Source organism: Callorhinus ursinus, unplaced genomic scaffold, assembly GCF_003265705.2.
Source record: "Callorhinus ursinus isolate GAN/ISIS: 27379988/994484 unplaced genomic scaffold, GSC_fseal_2.0 scaffold7, whole genome shotgun sequence".
Classification (NCBI taxonomy): Eukaryota; Metazoa; Chordata; class Mammalia; order Carnivora; family Otariidae; genus Callorhinus; species Callorhinus ursinus.
Genome location: NW_027397069.1, coordinates 41,047,582 through 41,068,457, shown reverse-complemented (window position 1 = coordinate 41,068,457; position 20,876 = coordinate 41,047,582). Strand labels below are relative to the sequence as shown.

General features: G+C 40.8%; 1 long non-coding RNA gene across 1 annotated transcript in view; it reads right to left on the bottom strand.

Moving 5' to 3' along the window:
* Positions 1-4,293: 4,293 nt before the first annotated feature.
* LOC141373053 (uncharacterized) overlaps positions 4,294-20,876 on the bottom strand; it is a 58,989-nt gene continuing 42,406 nt past the window's right edge. Inside the window, exons 2-4 of the long non-coding RNA XR_012378681.1 lie at positions 9,961-10,082; positions 9,152-9,214; positions 4,294-4,563 (exon numbers count right to left, since the gene is read on the bottom strand). This is a non-coding gene — a long non-coding RNA (uncharacterized lncRNA). The remainder of the gene's footprint in view (positions 4,564-9,151; positions 9,215-9,960; positions 10,083-20,876) is intronic.

The following is a 20,876-nucleotide window of genomic DNA, read 5'->3' as shown; positions in this document are numbered from 1 at the left end:
AATACTATATCAAGGGGCGCCTGGGTGGCTCAGTTGGTTAAGCGGCTGCCTTCGGCTCAGGTCATGATCCCAGGGTCCTGGCATCAAGCCCCACGTCGGGCTCCTCGCTCAGCGGGGAGCCTGCTTCTCCCTCTCCCTCTGCCTGCCTCTCTGCCTACTTGTGCTCTCTCTCTCTGTCAAATAAATAAATAAAATCTTTAAAAAAAATACTGTATCAAATAACTATAAAAGAGCTCCTTCATTAATATTGTATAAAGATGATTTCTGAGATACCTGGGTGGTTCAGTGGGTTAAGCCTCTGCCTTTGGCTCAGGTCGTGATCCCAGGGTCCTGGGATCGAGTCCCACATCGGGCTCCCTGCTCAGCAGGGAGCCTGCCTTTCCCTCTGCCTGCCATTCCCCCTGCCTGTTTTCTCTCTCTCTCTGACAAATAAATAAATAATTCTTTAAAAAAAGATGATTTCTGACAATAGGGGAGTAATTGGTACCAAAGTAGCACTCCCATCATAACCAAGCATAACACTGAGACAAATATATGTGTTCAGGCATTGGACCACAAGCAGTGTGAGGCTGGGTCCCTGAGAAAAAGAACTCATGATGTGTGTCTTTTTATTACAGAGCCGTCTGACGGGGGACAAATTTCTGACTATAGTGCAGTAAGCTGGAGTCTAAGCAGATCATGGAAGTTGATCTGAGCTGGGAAGGCAGAGATCAGACTTGGGGCAGCTGAAGCCACTGAATTCTACAGGGCTAGAACCCCAGAGGTGGTAGTGGCACAGAATGAGGGCCCCAAAATGTTGAGATGGGCTTTCTCATGAGTCCTCAACCACTAGATATCGGTATAAAAAAACGAATCTTGACCCCATCTCACACTGTAAACAAAAATAATTTGATAGCAATCCTACCTAAATTTCAAAGTGAAAACAATAAAGCTCCTAGAAGAACACATAGAAGAAAATCTTTGTAAACTTGATTAGCAAAGTACTAAGCATAAAAAAAAAAAATTGATAGGGGCACCTGGGTGGCTCAGTCAGTTAAGCGTCCTACTCTTGATCTCAGCTCAGGTCTTGATCTTAGGGTCATGAGTTCAAGCCCCACATTGGGCCCCACGCCAGCTCCACGTGGAGCCTACTTAAAAAAAAAAAATTGGATACATTGGACTTCATCAAAATTAAAAACTCTGACAGGGCCAAGATTAGGGTGAGGCAAGCAAAGCCAAAGCATGCAAGTTCAGAGTCAGATTTTGTCTTTATTTAAAAGTTGGATATTTTGTCCATTGTGATTTTTAACATTAATTTAGATTTTTAAAATATTGGATTAAAATATTATTTATCTTGATTACTCAGTTTGGGGCATTGTTCTAAATTTTGTGCTTAAGGCAGGTGCTTACTTTCCTCACCCTTGTCCTGGCCCTGATTCTATCCTTCCTAAATTCGGAGCTGGGTATCCTGAAGTCAGTGGGGCCCGCGGGCTCTGTTTTGGTTCTCCCTCCCTGCTCTGTAGCCAGAAAACTCTTTCCAGTCCGTAAACTGGGGCAATTATAGAAAACACCTCATTTGTTTGCCTTCTCTCAGGGACCACTCTCACGTTCTACATATGGTCCAATGGTTGAACATGGTTGTTTCATACATCTTTGATCCAGTCTTCTAGTTGTTTAAGGGTAATGACGGTCCCTGTGTCCATTATTGCCGGAAGCATAAGTACTCACAAGAGTTTTGAAGTATATTTTTGTCTCTAGTGTTCGCATTTTTAAAGTTCAGTGACCATGGCAACTCCTTAGTCTACCACAATTTATACTGTTTTGGAAGAGGGTCATCAAAATTTTTCTAAAAGTATTATAATTTTAAATCTATATCAACATTTGGCTGATGGCCTGGTGACCATTTATTTGATCACACTGATTTTTTTAAGTCTAAAAATATTTGGTAATTACTTGTAAGACTGTCATGGGAAGTACGCTGAGCTGAAGTTACATACAGTTGTGCAAGTGTGTGTCACATGGCTGTCTGTAATAATTCATGATGAAAAATACTGAAAATTGCTGGGTTCTGAAATTGTTTCCATCCCAATGATTTGTCGAAGTATATTCTGTTTGTGTGTGCCATGCTAGAGATATGGAAAACTTTTAAGAGATTTAGTTTACTTTTCTCTATTGCTACATGAACTTTAAAAGATGTTTTATCTTGGGGTGCCTTGGTGACTCAGTCCGTTAAATGTCCGACTCTTGGTTTTGGCTCAGGTCATGATCTTACGGTTGTGGGATAGAGCCCCCCATTGGGCTCTGCGCTTAGTGTGGAGTCTGCTTCAGACTTTTTCTCCCTCTTGCTCTGCCCCTAGCTGCTCCTGCTCTCTCTCTCTCTCTCAAATAAAAAAATTTTAAAAATCTTTAAAAAAATGTTTTATCTTTACTTCCCAGTCCAGGGATAAGGTATTTGTTCCAGAAGCCTGGACTCATGTCAGAGGTGGAAGGCCAGTGGCTCTCAAACTGTAGGTCACTAGTATAGAATTAGAAGAGGGGGTGGGAATGATGAAGAGGAAGAAAGAAGGGTCACATCCACGGCTATGGGATGGAGACCAGAGAAGCCAGCCACAGTTAGAAGGTCTAGAGCAGGGCGCCTCTGTGGCTCAGATGGTTGGGCATCTGCCTTCGGCTCAGGTCATGATCTCCAGGTCCTGGGACTGAGCCCCATGTCGGGCTCCCAGCTCAGTGGGGAGTCTGCTTCTCCCTCTCCCTCTGCCTCTCCCCCTGCTTGTGCTCTCTCTCAAATGAATAAATCTTAAAAAAATAAATAAATAAAGAAGAAGGTCTGGAGTAGAGAGCAGGAAGCCAGAGGCAGCAGCTCTGTATATCCTCAGACCTGGGAGTGGATGGAACACCTCGGTGACTCTCCATTAGGAGGCTCTTAGATACTTTGTCCAGAGGGAGGGATCATTTTCATTCTGTTATGATCAGTAGCAGGCACTTACTAGGAGAGCAAGGTAATCATGTAACAAAAAATAATTTGTATTCATAAACTATCTCCCTAGAGGCATAAGACATTATTTAGATTAGTTTAGATTAAGAAAATTATCTTCTTCCTTCCCCTTACTGCCCAAACATAGAACAAGTCTTAGCATCTTTTAGTATTCCTGCAACATGTGTTTATTGCAACACAAATGTGAAAGAAAGTGCCATGAGGCAAGGTATAAGAGGCCCATTCATTTTTAAAATGATTCCATGTTCTCTTCTCCCTGCTGAGGCTGCCAGCCATCTGCTAATTGTGATGTACTTTATGATATGGACAGAGGAAGCTAGACAAAGATCACCAATTAATTTCCTTCCCAACAAATGACAAAATTTATCATGAAGCAGAATTGCTTAAACCAGTGACCACTGGGTCTTGGCTTGTACCACAAAGGCTAGTCTCTCCTCTCTGACAACTGCTTTAAACTTGGAATGAACTCAACACTTCTGCCCTCTTGACACAGCTGTCTATGCCAGATTATAGACAGAGGGTTCCATGGTGGAATGTGGGGTTTGTAAAAGACTGTAGAGCTTCTATTTTTTTTTAAGATTTTATTTATTTATTTGACAGAGAGAGAGACAGCAAGAGAATGAACACAAGCAGGGGGAGTGGGAGAGGGAGAAGCAGGCTTCCCACTGAGCAAGGAGCCCGATGTGGGGCTCTATCCCAGGACCCTGGGATCATGACCTGAGCTGAAGGCAGACGCTTAATGACTGAGTCACCCAGGCGCCCCAAGACTGTAGAGCTTCTAATACGAGCCTCTCAACTTACAGATGAGCTAACCAAGGCCCATACAGGCTACATGACTTGCACAGAATCAGCATAAGTCAAAGATATATTACTCACACATTTATCCAGTTATAATCAGTGACACCTTTCTTACTTGCCTTATCCTGACTACGCAGTTTAAGGATAAGTGTGTTTTTACCCAAATGATGAAACTCGTTTGCAAATACATGTTTAGGTTTCTTTATAACCAGATTAAGTTAAAATTTTAATTTAATAAATAAATTGAATATAAAAAAATCAAGGAAAGAGAGTAGGTAATAATTATATTAATAAACACTTGAGTATTGATAATGTACAAGCCTCTGAGCTAAGTTCTAAGGATACTACTGGAGAAAATGCAAAGAAGGTTAAGATAATCTCCAGTATCAGCTATGCATTACTGCCCAAGCAAAAGTGAAACTGAGCAGGTTAAAACAGCAATTTATTATATTTTGGGATCTTGTGGGCAGACTGGGCAGTTCTTGTGCTGGTTTCTGCAGCTGCAGTGAGCTGGGGGCTTGGCTGGTGCTAGATGCTCTGATGGTTGGTTAGGAGGATGGTTAGTGGAGATGTCTGAAGTGACAGAGATGGCCAGGCCTCTCTCCTGCCTGTCTTTTACCCCAGGCCTCTTCACGTGATGGCAGAGCATTGCAAAGAAGCAAAAGTTGCAAGGCCTCTTGAGGCTCTCGCGACATCAATTCCATCATATTCTTTTGGGCAACAGAAGTCAAAAGGACCAGTCCAGATGCAAGTGATGGAGAAAAAGCAGCTTCGTCACTTCCTGGGAAGAACTGTGAAGAGTTTGTGATCATTTTTAATCCATTGCTTGTCCATATCTCAGGAACTTAGAATCTACTTGTAGAAACTCATCATTAATATAAATAGCCACAAGGCATAGCGTTATTGAATGTTAGTTTGTGGGAGGCCTGTTTCTAATGCCTTTATATGTCATATCTAACTTGATTCTCATTGTAATCCTATGAATTATCATGAGCGATGATGGGTTTCCTTACTATAGATGATGAAACTGTAGAACCTAAAAGATTCAGTAACTTGCCTTAAGGTCAAGCAATCTGTGCATATTGAAGCAGAATTCTGGCCCAAACGTCCAATTCTAAACCCCAGTCTCTTGAACACCCCACTTTGTGAAATGCACAGTAAGGACATTGTACTAATTTTCTATTGCTCTCATAACACGTTACCACAAACTCAGTGGCTTAAACCAACACAAATTTCTTATCTCAGAAGTTGGGGTTGGCTTAGTTGGTTCCTCTGCCCCAGATTTCACAAAGCTAAAATCAAGACTGGGCTTTTATTGAGAAGTTCTGGGAAGAACCTTCCTATTACATCCTGATTGTTGGCAGAATCCGGTTCCTTGAAGCTGAAGGACTGAGCTCCCATTCTGTCGTTGGCTGTCACCTCTGGACCACCTTTAGTTCCTAACTTCTTAGGAGAACATTCTCCATTTCTCGCATGTAGGCCCCTATATCCCAAAGCCAGCAACAGCACCTCAAATCCTCCACACACTTAAGAATCTCTCTACCTTTCCCTTCTATCACATTTCTCTGACTGCAGCCATCTCTGCTTTTAAGGGCTCAGCCTGTGTCACTAGATTGAGACCATCTACCCAACCTCCCTATTTTAAGGTCTGTAACTGTAATTGCACCTGCCAAGTCCCTATTGCCCTATAAGGTAACACATCACAGATTCCAGTGACTTGAGGTTATTCTGCCTACCACAGATATGAAATACCACTGGATTCAGAGGAAAATGAGATCATGAGGGCTGGGAGGTTAGGAAGTGTTCAGAAATGTAAAATATGAGTTGGCTTTTAAGAGATGTATAAGAGGTGCTCTTTGTGTTGGGGAGAAAGAAATAAAGCCCATAGGGGAGGCTATTCCAGTAAGTAACAAGAATTGCAGGAGTAAGGACACATGGGAAAGTATAAGGCATTTGTGGTAAGTGATAATGACTAGAATGATGGATTTGTGGAATCAATTGGTGGGGAGATATGTTGGTGTACAAGTTAAGGTCAGTTGGTGGAGAACCATAAATGTCACACAGAGGAATTTGGGTTTTATGCTACAAGCAACAGGAAGTCATTTGTTTTGTTTTGTTTTGTTTCGTCATCATGTTTTTAGTAAAGGAATGAAAAATAAAATGATCTGGAAAAATGAATCCAAGTGCATAGGAAAAATACAAGTGGGAGCAAGAAGGTGGCTAGGTAAGTTAGGGAACTGTAATAATCATCCAGCTGTGCAATTATAAGGGTGGATAGAAAGGAAGGGAGTCTAACAAGAGACCCCAGAAAGAAAGAGACAGCTTCTGTGGGACTGACTAAATGTTGCATCTGACGGAGGGAACTGTGACCTTGGAGAAAGGGTGTGGGATGGATCTACTAGAAAGGGGAAACCTGAATCAGCTTAAGTCTTAAATGTGATTCCAGCCTGGGGAGAAGAGCTCCGCCCTAACTGGGAATGGTTGGGATCTGCATCCTGCTCAGCCTTCTTGTCCTACCATCCTCCTACTCAGGGTAAGAAATGGACTCCCCACAAAGTAGGTGCCTGCTGGAGTCTCCCTGATTTCAAAAGCCACATCTCGGGGCGCCTGGGTGGCTTAGTCGGTTAAGCGTCTGCCTTCGGCTCAGGTCATGATTCCAGGGTCCTGGGATCGAGCCCCACATCGGGCTCCTGGCTCAGCGGGAAGCCTGCTTCTCCCTCTCCCTCTGCCTCTCTCCCTGCTCCTGCTCTCTCTCTCTCTCTATCTCTGTGTCTCAAGTGAATAAATAAAATCTTAAAAAAAAAAAAAAGCCACATCTCTAGGCACAGAAGAGCAGACACACTTTGTCTCTCCTGAAAATCTCCTTTAAATATTTGGAGTTATTTTCCAAACAGTGGTTTAATTAGTGTTTTTAATTTTTGCACTTAATGAAAAATTTACAGCCCCATGGTTGCTTCCAAGAATTCTGTGTGCTGGTGGTGGTGTTCTCTCTTTTTCCCTCTTCCTGTTATTTTTAATGCAAGATTTCTATAGTCTCAAAATTTTCTGAACTTTAATCTTTGAAGGCATCTCTGCATCTCAGAATTGAGTTATACAATAATAACAATAATAATAATAATAATAATAATAATAAATCCCCAAATGTACAAGAGGATGGATTAAGAGATCACTTTTGAAGGCACTTCTTAATAAACATTCTTTGGCAGGCCTGAGATTTACAGGGGGCCATCATCAAAGCTGCCATGTAAATGGGGACATATTGACAACTTTTCCCCTTAAAGGCAGAGCAAAAAGGATTTATATGCTCCAACCACAGCTCCCTTGGGAACTCAACAAGGGACTTATTTTGTTTCTCTTTTAATAGCTCCTCTTGGGTACTTTATGGACCAGTTCTCTCATCTCAAGTGTCTGATCCCAAGACATAAATTAATTTTAGATGCACCTTTTATCCATCTTGTCTGCTAAGGCAATATTCACTATTTGTTTTGGTTGCCATGGAGATAATTGACTTCCTGCCGTGGCAGGAGTCTTGTTTGTGGGTATTAAAGGGGTTTGGGTCCAGGGATTCTTTAATTTTCACACAGTAAGGAAAGCCATTTCATCAATGGAGCATTTGTATACATCTCCCACTTATAATTTGAATGATTTTTTTTATCACCTTGTGAGATTTCCCTTTTTATTTTCCATCACTTCCTTTTTTAAGGTTTAACTTCTACTCTCCAAGGTGCTGACTAAAACCACAGCAAAGGGCAAACAGTCCATTTATTACTGTTTCATAGGATGTCTGGACACAGCCTCCCAGCAGAATATTAATCTGAAAAAAACAGCTAAAGAATCTGAGAAAATGGTGGATTATAGAACCCTATTCAGGTGGAGGAAGAGGCTACATTTTATCAGGGCAAGAAACACTTTGAATACCAATTCATAAAATCAATCTCCCAGTGACCAACTTGGGCTGCTAAAGATTGGGTCCCTCTGGAGTTTATGTACCAGTTCTGATATTTACAAAGGGGATCATTGGGTTTTGCTATAAACTGTTAGAACAGGCAAACTGAAAGCCCTTTTCAAGTATAATGAGAAAAATTAAGAACAAAATACCAGTTTTTAAAACACTTTCTGTAAGTATATAAGTAATAAAATGATAAAATATAGTATTTTATACACATTCCCTCTTACCTTCCACACTTTGACTACTACCACAGATTATGAAAATTTCTATAACAAATTGTACAAAGATCTTTAAAGACATTTTAAAACATAAGCAGCAGAAAGATATCATATTTGTTGTACTCAACAAATTTGATTTTTGAGGATCATATGAATTACAATGTATCTACACATATATTTACAACACCAAAAAAATCCCAGAGCAATTATCTACAGGGCTAATACTTTTGCTAAAATATTTTTTTTTGTAGTTCAAAAAGCTATAACCAAAAGAAAAAAAATTAAATCAATGATCAGAATGAGAATCCTTAGGAGCAATAATAGTGAACAAAACTCTAAGAACCTACTTCAGTTCTTTTAAGTGCACAGCACAAAATCAATTTGCAATGACCCTGAGAATCAGCCTTCCTCACCACATGACAACAAAAGAAATGGGGGATGAAAACAAATTAAAGTAGATTCTTAAAAGTCTTTTGCCTTCCAAAGATTTCAGGGTATCTTTGGGCTATGAAACTTTTAAAGGCAGCTCTTTGAATGTTTTATCAATATCGTTATATATTCTTACAGTAATGGCTTTTAGGCTGACCCTCAAAGTTCATGATTCACTTTCTGATTCCTCTTTCATTCTCATTATTTGTTTTTTCCACAAATGTTTTCTGATGGTGTATCATGAACATAGCACTGGACTAAGCAATGGAGGGAAAGCAAAATAATTGATATAATCCAGACCTGTGCCAGGCGAGTAAAACACAAGGTGGATAATTGTGTGTATGCGTCCAGAAGAAAAAGAAATGCCAAGGGTATGATGATTTCATGACACGTTTCCCATACATTAGCTCATTTAACAATGGCAATACCCAAAAAGGGAGGGCCTAGTAGTACCTCCGGTTCACTTATGAGAAAACTACACTTTAAAAAGGAGTTGTTGATATAGAATAGAGAATGGATTTGACCCCAGATCTCTCTGATCCCTACCCAAGCACTAAACCACTGGCCTACAATACTTCATTAGTTCAGCTTTATAGCTGGCTCTGATGATGATATTTAAGGTGGACCAGAAAAGATTTTTTAACATGTACATGAAGGGGAAAAGCATCCCAAAGGAATATGGAGGCTAGTGCATGAGTCCTGGGACAATATAAATAATAGCCAAGTGTTTTCACAGCACTTACTTGGTGCCCGACACTATTCTAAGTACTTTCTACGTATTACCTTTTTCATCCTCACAAAGACATCTTCATTCTCCAATAAGAAGAGGTATTATCATCATTCCTACTGCATAAGGGAGGAAACAGAGAGATCAAGTAACTTGCCCAAAATCAAGCAGCTCCTCCATGGCAAAAACTGCCCAAAGTCTCAGGCAGTCTGGCTCTGAGCCACCACTTGCCCGTCTCCCTAGAGGCTGCAGGTGAAATGCAGAGGGCTAGGGTGGGACCAGGTGATGGGTGCCTGACAGTGCAGGCTGGAAAAGGAGCTTGGGGCCAGGCTGAGAAGGGCCCTCAATTGCCTTCTCTAGACTTTGGGGAGTCCCTTTCTTTTCTTCCTCTTTTTATTTTTTATTTTTTTTTTTTTTTGAGCAGGGATACTCTAAACTCAGCTTTGTGCTTTAGAAAGATAAACCTGGAGCAGAGAGGAGCATGGATTGGAGGGGATAACAACTGGAGGTACTTTTCTTTCAGTAAAAACATATTTACCAATAACCCTCCACACGCTTACATATCACATACGGAACTTACACGTATACACAGCACATAAGCACCCATACATCACATACCCCAAACACACACGAATACATGCACCCCACCACCACACACATGTACACATATTCACACATATATCACACGCATCATACTCCACATACACACACACACACGCCACATACATGCATACATATATACTCAAACATAGCACACACTCACATACCAGCGTCACACATATGTATACACACAAATATACCACATGCATATATACCACACACATTCACAACACATACGTTGATACACACTCGCATAAATACTCACATTCATCTCCTGGCCTCAATCATAAGGCAAATGAGCCCGAAAAGGCAATGCTCACTAAGATTTCTTTACATTCTTGATTTCCTGCTCTCTGAACAGACTGGACGTGGTCAGGAATCCTGAGCCTGCAGCAAAGGAATGGTGAAAATCTCCTTTACCTTCCATTGCTAATGACCTGACATTAGAAACACTTCTCATTCTCCAGATTAATTTGGATCTTTTCTGAGCTCAGTAAGTGTGCCAGGAGGGCAATCTTGAAAGGCCTAAAAAGGGGCCTTGGGCAGCATTGCCCTTGGCGACTACTGATGATGTCCTGATCACTTATGTCTTAAATTAAGAGAAACCAATAAATTTTGGTTTCCCCAGCTTCATCTGGTTTCCCGTTTAGAAATTGCCTGTGTTAAGCCTGGACAAAAGCAGTGTGCACACCAGGACAGCGACTGCAGCCTGACAGGGAATCCCACAGAGCTATATGTGGACTTAATTATACCATTGCCTTTTTGCCTAATTTTCTACATTTCTTGGTATTATAAACGCACAAGTATAATAGTCATCCTTTATAAAAATAATATATCTGTATCTAAAGAAAATAAAAAACATTTGTTCTTTAGTCAGAATATCGGCCACCTAGATGGTAAATTACATTCATAATGAGGTTCATACTTGTAAATATTTTTTAAGCCTTCAGGATATTCTGGAAAGGCAACATTTCTGAGCACACATGATTTGAGTTTCACTTAGGGACCATGAAAAACACATCCTTTAGAACACACATAGGGTATTTACAGGAAATGTTGTCCATGAGATACAGAGCCTCTGTTTGGTCTGAATGGAGGATCGCATTTTCATATTTTAAGGTCAAATTACATCAGTTTCTTTCCAGTAAGAAAAAAAAGAAAGAAAGAAAGAAAGAAAGAAAAGAAAGGAAGAAAAAGCATCATACCAGAATGTTAATATCTTTAAAACCTCTGAGATGCAATATTGTGATCTCTCAGGATAATTTACTGGGGTGAGACTGATGAGCTGTAGCTGCTGTAAATATCCAGCATTGTGCTTAGGAAAGAAAAGATTTCCAGGATAAACCATTTGCAGGGAAAATCCAATCTAGCATCCTTTATTTTGAGAACTTATGTTTAGGGTGGAAAAAAAAAAAAACCCAACCTCCTATATATAAACATAGAGTTTTCATCCTTTATTGTAAGTGTGGATAATTCCAACAGTTGTGAAAATGTAGGACCTTGACCAACATATGACTATATAAAATCATTTCATGGAAAGAAACAACCAAGGCGATTTCTTTCAGTTTCTTCCCTCTCTTTCCTCCCCTGTCTGACATTGTGCAGTATTGTTACGTCTACAGAACTATATGCAAAATATATTCAATAAGCATTTACTGAGCCCCCACTTTGCTGGTGCAGAACGAGAATAAAACTGCAGGAAGTTTCCTATTTGCCCCCGGTGCGCCTGCAGTCCAGCAGGAGAGAGAAGATACTTATGGGACTACAGAGAAGCAAAAGCACAGTTACAAGGAGGGGCGTGGGTACAAACGGCCTTAGGAAGGCAGAACTGCAGCTGAGAATCACCAGGCTGCCCGCTAAAGAAGACATATGCCTAATTCCACTGATGGGAGATGAAATTCCCAATTCAGGGACATAAAGTTGAAGTCCGTTGAGGGGCATTTTGGTGGCAGTGGCAGATGTTTGAGATCCTGTGCTAGAAATGGGGAGAGCTAATGACTACGGGTAGTTATCGTACCAAAATGACAAACAACAACAACAAAAAATCCATAAAAACCTGAGTGGCTGCTGCTAGATGTGCTGGCATATTTTCAAACACTAAAAAAGGTTGCTCATAAATTATCTTTCAAGTTGATTTCCTTTTTGTCTGTATGCTAGTGAAATGCTTTTAATGAACATCCACCCACCTCAGTGGAATTAGGAGTTAGTACTGTTTGAGCAAAACAGGGGAGCTTGTAGCTCAAGGACACACTAAGTGTTTCTGCCCAAACAATACAGATGTGGACTCACAAATCCCCCGTGGGCTTGGGACAGTCTCAGCAACTGTCAAAGCAAGAGGTTTTGGGGTGTTTGGGGTTTTGTTTGTTTGGTCACTGGGGTGTTGTCCAAGTGGGATTTTATGAAAGACTCTATCAGAGAGTTCTCCAGTCTTTCTGAGCATTTACACATATACTTTCTTCTCCTCTTGGCACCTGCAACCCAAATTTCCCTGCACAGAATCACATCCATATCTGTAATATGGAAGAGGCAAATTGGATCGGAGGCATAACCTCGCTGCCTGAACCTGTGAGGAAAGGCTCCCCTGTTAATATTTCTGCTGAAATCTGAGCAGCCTAGAGCCTGTAGGTTAAGTAAATACATTGTTGAATTTGCCAGCCTACAAGGAAAATAGCAATCTCTGTCATTTGCAGAACACCTACCATGTCCCAGAACCTTATATACATTTTTTTTCTCTAAATAATAATCCTGTAGGGTTAGCAATTGTTACTCCTTTTCATAGGCTTCAAAAGACTAAATAATTTGCCCAAGGCCATAGGTATGAGTGGTAAGACTTTCTGATCCCAGACCACTGCTTTTCTGTGTTCTAGGATTGGAAATATAACTCACAAGAGAATTAAAAATTATACTTTAAGCAACATGAAAATATGGTGATCAGTTAGGCATAACTATATTGAACCAACCCTGACAGAAATTAAACAAAACCCTGGGACAGCCCAGACCATACTATTCTAGGTTAGAAGAGATTGAAGAAGGGGCTCAGCCTGGGATACCATAGCCTTATCCAAATAATAGAACACCCTGCCTGCAGGGACCAGTATTATGGAGCATTGCTCACTCTCCCACGAGACCATAAGGTCACAGTCATGAAAAACAATCACTCATCTACTCAGACATAGTGGCTACCGAAGTGTCCTGGATGAAAATCTGAACCCAAGCAGATTATAAATCTTTGACTTTTCCCTTTGAGCAGTTAATCTAAAACCAGAGATTTCAGATAAAACAAGAACATTCAAAATTGCTGTGCTATCCTTTCGGAAATGTTACTTATTCAAAAATTACTGAAATCTCATAGACTTGAAAGGGGCTGACACCAAGGTATAGGGATGAATAGAAATGAAAGATAAAAACATCTGTCTTACTCCCCTACTGCTCGTAACTTCAAATGAACTACATCCTAGATTAGGCAAATTTCCCAGCATCTCCTATGTAACATCCTTTTTTTTTAATCTTGCAAAAATAATCTCATTTATTGAATCTGATGTTTTGCCAACAAAGTACATACACATCAAACAAAAAAATCATACATGAACAAACTGAGGGTTGCTGGAGGGGAGGGGGTTGGGGGATGGGGTGCCTGGGTGATGGACACTGGGGAGGGTATGTACTATGGTGAGTGCTGTGTGTTGTGTAAGACTGATGAATCACAGACCTGCACCCCTGAAACAAATAATACATTATATGTTAATAATAAAAAAAATCCAAAGAAAAAAAAAGATTCTATAAAGAAAGCAAAAAACAAGCTACAAACATATCAGTGAACTATGTAGCCAACAGGGGCTCCTGGGTGTCTCAGTTGGTTAAGTGTCAGCGTTTGGCTCAGGTCGTGATCCTGGCATCCTGGGATTGAGCACCGCATTGGGCTCCCCTCTCAGTGGGGAGTCTGCTGCTCCCCCTACTTGTGTGCTCTCTCTCTCAAATAAATGAATAAAATCTTAAAAAAAAATCATACATGAAAATAGGCAACACCCTTTCATTCTTCCTTTTTGTTTCCCTTGCAATGGTCTTTGTGGAGTGGTAGTGTTCAAAGTGAGATAGGTGGTGAAGTTGACTTGGAATGGAGTGAGATGAGGAAGCAATTAATTGTTTCCATCACGCATCTTACAATTATCTGAGTATCAGCTTTGTGCACTCTGGGGAAAGCAAAATCATCAACACTCACTGCCCCCGTGGAGCTCACATTCTAGTGAGGGGAAAGATGACAAAAAGGATAAATAAGTATTATATATTGTGCATGAAACAGTAACTGCTGTGGAGAAAAATTAAATAGAGATAAATGTCTGGTGGTGCCATTTTAAATGAAGTGATTATTTAATGTGAGCACATGGCATCCATGCAAAGACTTCAAATGTGTGGAAATATCCTGACCATGGTAGAGTAGACTTAGTTGGTGTGTTAGTTTCTTGGGGCTGCTATAACAAAGTACCACAAACCGTGTGCCTTTAAAAACAGAAATGTAATGTCTTATGCCTCTGTAGGCTAGGAAATCTGAAATCAAGGTGTCTGCAGGGATGATACCCTCTGAAGGCTAGGAGAAAGAATCTGTTCTGTGCCTCTCACCTTGCTTCTGGTAACCTCAAGAGTTCCTCAGCTTGTAGTGTTCTCCCTGTGTCTTCATGTCATCTTCTCTCGTGCATGTCTGTCTCTATGTCCAAATTTCCCCTTTGCACAAGGACACCAGTCATATTGGATGAGGGCCCACACAAATGGCCTCATCTTAACTTGATCATTATAAAGATCCTATTCCCAAATAAGATCACATTTACAGGTACTGGGGCTTAGGACTTCAACATCTTTTTTTTTTTTTTTTTTTTTATGGGTGGGGGGACATGATTCATAACCTATAACCAATAAGAAATGCTCTAAAAAAATTAACAGTCCTGACAATACCACTTGGAGAGAGGAATCATTAAAGGGGTTGATTGCTTTCATCAGGGACTGCTGATGATGCCTACTTCTATATTTAATAAAGGCTAATTTCAGTCCTTCAAAAATTTATAATGAATTATTTAATGTAAGCTGGCAAAAATATACCTATCGAACATAGTTGTTGTCTTCATTGCTATTGGATTTGGCTATCGCATAAAAAAGGAATTAGTGATCTCTCAGGGACCAGAGCAGCAGAAAATTGAACAGGCACAGGTCTCCTTAGCAGCCCCACAGCAACTCTGCCCACATTGGGCTGGTCCCTGTGCTAGTAGCAGCCCAACATTGCCTCCCGGGTTCCTTAATAAGCATATTTTCTTTTCACAAAGGGTAGAAAATATTATCAAGCTAAATTTTTCCCTCTGCCAACAAGTTAGGGATAATGTGCACCATGTGGATCAAGCTGATCACATAAATTAAGACTTTAAAGCACAATATCTGAGCATTTCCCAACTGAACACTGCTTTTCTGTATAAATTAAAAATGTCTAAAAGAGGGGTTTATTAGAAGGAGACTATCAAAGCTTTTTATGAACACGCTTTCTCTTTTGATCTATATAATTTTCAAAAAGTGTTAGACATATCATGATTTCTAGCACAACTGGAATTTTAAATCTAGGAATCAGAAGGAAAAAATGCAAAATGCAAAATAGAAAAGACATGGATTTTGAAGCCATGTCTATGATGCCACAATTAGTCATGAAGCGGAGGAAATGAATTTCGGTAAGAAGCCTCGGAAAGGCTTTATCAACCAGAAAGCACCAGGAACAAAGCATTTTTATACCCCCTCCCCCAACACAAATCTTCAATCTATTAACCACAGGACTACGAGAAGGTTGTTATTTGCTTTCTTCCTGGTTTGGGGAGGAGAGAGAAAATTACATCTTTGCATCAGTGAGCTTTTTCAAACAATGGTGATTTACATGTCAATCTCCTGATTATTAAATATTACCTATGTGATTTTCAACCGCATCCAATAGAAAAAATGATTTTAATGGCAGAATATATTTTAAAAATATTAACTACTTTGAATTTATATAAAGGCTTGGAGGAGATCAAAGTTCTTTCAAGGTATATATACTTGTGGGTCACTGAGCCAGAACAGATCTGAAGTGGTCATTTATTTCTGAGCCCTCTCTTCAAGCATGTCAATATTAAAATATCAAACATTGGGAGACGTCTCAGGTTCTACTCTTCAAGAACTCACTCCATGGGAGACAAAGTTAATAGTGCCCCCTGGATTTGGGAGATTGCCAAAAAGTAAATACAGCGTTCAAGATGTGTCCAGTTTAGTGACCATGAGAGATGTTAGAAAATAATTCAAGCACCTTTCCTTGTCTGAATGGGAACTAAGGAGAGGTATGGTTCTTTTCTTTTGAAAGGTTAGTCCATCAAGTTACCGAACCACAGCATATTCAAAAGATACAAAGGCAAGTATATGAGCTCGTTAGAACTGCCATAACAAAATACCACACACTGAGTGGCTTAAACAAGAGAAATTTATTTTCTCACAGTTCTGGAGGCTGGAAGTCCAAGATCATGGTGCCAGCAGGATTGGTTTCCTCTGAGAACAGAGGAAAGAGAACAAGAGAACAAGCTGTTCCAAGCCTCTCCCCTTGGCTGCAGATGGCCACCTTCTTACTGTGTCTTCACATGGTCTTTGTGCACACACACTCCTGAGGTCTCTCTCTCTGTGTGTTCTAATCTCTTCTTTTTATAAGGACGCCAGCTAGACTGAATAGGGCCCACCCTAACAGACTCATTTTAACTTAATTACCACCTTAAAGGCCCTTTCTCCAAATACAGTCACATTCTGAGATCGTGGGGGTTAGGACTTGGACATATGAATTATGGTGGTAGGGGGAATCATTCTGCCATAACAGCAAACAGGTGGGGGTCACTTGTTAGTCTCAGTGATCACGACTCCCCTGTTGATTTAGTTTTCACATTCTTCCTGCTGGAAGGATGAATGTAGATGGCATCATATTCAACTCTACAAGCTGCAACTCTATGATCTGCCTGAATGAAGGAAGAATTAGCAAAACGGCCTACGAAGGCAGCGTTACTGTCTTCAGAACTTGAAGGTTGCCAGCATCCCCCTTCTGCTCTTGAGATAAAGATGAAATGACTATATAAATCAATGCAGTGGGGGTTATGGAAGTCAAAGCTTTAGAAATCTCAAACTAGAATATGGGATCTACTGGTGGATTTCAAAGCCCTGACTAGCACAGTGTTTGGTACAGTTAGGAGCTACCTGAGTAGTGTATCTCCAAGTAGACTGGCTACCATCACGCTCCATCTTGTTTCTATTTCTCACCAGACATCGACCCCAATAAGAACAGAGATTTAGCACATTCATTAGCTTTTCCCAGTTCCTGGCATGGTAGTGTATACATAGCAATCACTTGGAACCCACCAAATGAGTGAATCCTCCCTCTCCTTTAGAGGCTGCTCTAGAACTAGCAGTTATAGGTGAGGCAAGTTGTGTGCTTCCAAAATCACTGCCTTTGACTTTCCTGAGTAATCAGAGTCAGGTTTTCTGCGCATTCTAGCTGGAAGAGAGGCGGTTTGATTTTGTCAGAAATCATGGCTCTTTCACTCTCCCTCCCCCATTGCTCGATACAGTCTAGTTGCAACACTCTTATCTAGCTAGAGGAGACAACTCTGAACATGATTGACTCTTGTTGAGCGAATTTGCTGGTTTTGAGTAGTCTGAATCCCAATCATGGCAGGGTTCTCACAAGAGGGCAGCCAGCAGTAAGGGTACTTGTGTTTTTTATATTTTACATAGCACAGGTAATTTTTGTTTCTTCTAATTAAATATCTGACATGACCCATTTTAATAAATTTCTCAGCAAAAGTGACCCAAAGTACCCTCCTAATGGGTAGGCAAAATGTGCTCACTTATACTGGGTGACTCTAAGGAGACTGTGTCTATGTGCATTTTTATTGTGGTCTATGCAAATGCAAAGTATGACCCATGCAGGGTCCTACTTCCTAGTGGGAGGACTCCTCTACTCCCCTTGTTTGTCTACATTCCCAAAAAAGAAGCACCAAACAAGCGTTAGAGACATCTCCCAACTGTAAGAAGGATCCCGCCATCAGCACTGATCCCTGACTTCTTCTCCTCTCCAGCTTCTTAGAAATGAAGGTCATTTCTCTTTGCTAGGAGACCAAGGGCCCCGGACCTGCACGGTAGCAGGGAAGAGAAGGCAGAATGAGCAGCAAAATGAAAGATCAGAGGCTGTTTCCAAAAGTTCCACTCTCGTTCCCAGGTTATAGATTATCTAAAAGAAAAATTTAACTCAATCAAAAAATTTGTTCAGCTCTATGAAACTGCAGATGTTATAAACTGTCTCTTTCCTAAAGAGCACCAAACCTTGAATTTTTCCTGCTAGAGAGCTGATCTTCATGGATACCTGTGTATTACTAGACATGAAGAAGTAAGGTAAATGCTGTCCTCTCCTCATAAAACACTTTTTTTTGCCTTTTCCTCCCCTCTGCCACTGAACTCACTATGTTTACAAGTATAAGCTATGACTCTGGAGATGGAAAATCTGATACCGTCAGCACAAGTTAAACAAAATGAAAAGGGAAAAAAACCTACACCCATCTGGACTTCCATATGCTCTGTAGCCAAGAGGCTAATATAATTCCTTGAATGTTGGTTATAAAGCAATGTGATATGGGTAACTGTTATGCACTGAGCTTATTTAGACAAGTGTTCTTTCTACTCAATAAACCTTTGAAAGGATTAAAGTACAATCACTCCCAATTATCTGCCCATAAGTTCTCCCCTTCCTATGAGTTTTGACCATACCCTACAACTGGTCCCTGTTTTATCCCAATCTGATTCCCTGTCCACTGGACCAAGTGACAGAGTGTAACAAGAACCCATGACATTCAGGGACTGTTCAGAGGTTTAATATGCCCAGGGTGCGGGGTGCATGGCTGGATAAGGGGCTGCCAAGAGAGAGAGCCGCCTAAAAATATAGGAGCCAGGCTGTGAGCGGCCTTCCATGCTACAATAAGGATTTTATCTCTGAGCATCAGGGAACCATTCGAGTAACATGCTGATTTTTGATTTAAAGAAATAATTCTGGTGACAGTGTGGACAGTGTACGTGAGAAGAGAAAATAAAAGATGAGGGCATGGCTAATTCAGTGAGATTGTCATGGTCCAGCAGAAAAATGATGAAGGCCATACGAAGGCCACTCCAGGAGGGCTGAAGAGGAGGGACCAGGTTCAATTTTGTGGTCAGACTTCTTCACCAGGAAAGCTAGCTCTTCAAAAAAAATCAATTCAAAAGGAAACTCTCTGAGGAATCCTTGGGAATTTGCAGTCCCTAATAGATAAGAAACAATATTAAGGAGACTTTTAGTGTGCTTGTTGAAGACTATTGTGAGAAGGGAGGAGGGATCTTAAAATTACTACACACTTCACTTCTTTCTTTATCTAATGGGAGCAACCATCATTAATGTTCTAATTTCTCAGCTTAACATCTAAGTTGCCTTCTTATTATTTTTAATAGTCATAGTTTTCTGTATCTGAGTGTTTTCTTTTGCACTGAATATAAAAATGCCTTTGGTTTTTATTCCTTTTAATTTTTTTCCTAATGATGCCTCAGATTTCCACCTCTGAAAGCTCCAGTAACAGCCTTGACCACTGGCCCTTTAGTAGACTTCATAATGAAATTAAAACTAAATGGATTTCAACAATCTATTTAAACAAGTTTAAATGTTTCTAAGTCCTCTTTTATAGACATCTTTTAAAGCTGGGGACCACACAATGGTCTTCGTGCCAATTATTTAAAAAAAAAAGAAAAGGAAGAGGAGATTTTGCAAGATATTTTCTTCTAAAAACTTAGCCTGTGTGCTCGAGTTGAGTCAAAACTATTATTACATGAAAGAACCGAAAAGACCCATGACTCAGCATGCGGTATTAGTAAATGAATACTACCATAATATAACTTGCAAAGATTGCGCTATGCTAACAAAAACTCTCCGTTGTTCTACATTAGGAATAATTGCGTGTTCCGAAGATTTCACCTGTTAGAAAGGATGGGCCCGCTCAGCTGAACAGGGTTTTGGAGGTCAGCAGTTTCAAGGTCACCCTTCTGAAGCCGCCACAGAAGAGCGCCAGGGCGTGATGTGAATCGGATCACCGCACTGCCCTCAGCAGAGCTTGGCGCACTGATGACCCACACAGCTCAGGACACAGGAGAGTCCAAATCTCAGACATTAGAGGTAAGTGGGTAGAGTGGATTGGGAGACATGTTTTAAAAGAATTAACAGCTCCAAATGGCTGGAGGGAAATCGCCTAACAACCTCAGTGAAGCTTCTTGGGAAGGCTGGACACGAATTTGCTTCATCAGAGAGGCAGATGTTTCTGATTTCTGGTTTCTTCTTTGTTATGAAAATGAACATGGGTTAAAAGAGAACTGTGTTTTGGGGGCCATGGTTTGGAGCACATATCCCACTTGTGTGGGAGAGACGGCATCAGGAGCCCTCACCTGTTTTCACGATGGGCTGTGCAGAGAGACCAGCGGCCAGGAAGTAAACAAGCTTGTCAGTTCCCCTAGAAAGCAGCAGACCAGCTGTCACTCTATTACACAACACTGAGTTTTTCATTTTATCCCGAAGACATGAAAACCGGCATCCAATACCACCTCTCATTTTCCTTAAGTAACACAATGGAACTGAGATTCTCCAAGTCACAGAGAAAAAATGTAATCCGAGTAACTGAAATAGGGAGGGGAAAAAAAAGTAGTAAGGGAGAAGTACGCAACAGCCGGCTCACTCAGAGCCAGGTTTTCAATGGGCCTTCTTAATTGTGTCTGCAGTCTTTAACGGCACCTTCCATTCTCACCAATATAAGCCCACATTTCAAAAGCAAATTGGATACCTGCATGAACAAGCAGGCAGTTAGGCAGCTAATTACTGTTTGCAATTCAATTACCTAATTACTGTGGGCAAGTGTAGGGTGTTTGTGCAAGCAAACAGTCCCACCCACAAATACTGCAGATTTGATTAAGAAGGCTTAGGTACAAAGATCCATGTTCACTGCTAGTGCATAATAGGCTCAACAATTTTCCCTCTGGGCCCAGGAAGGTCCTGGTTAAACACTCTTCTAGGAATGGAGTGGAGAAAAGCCTCCCGAAGCAGACCTCATAAGCGTCTCCCCAAGTCAGGCCGAAGCT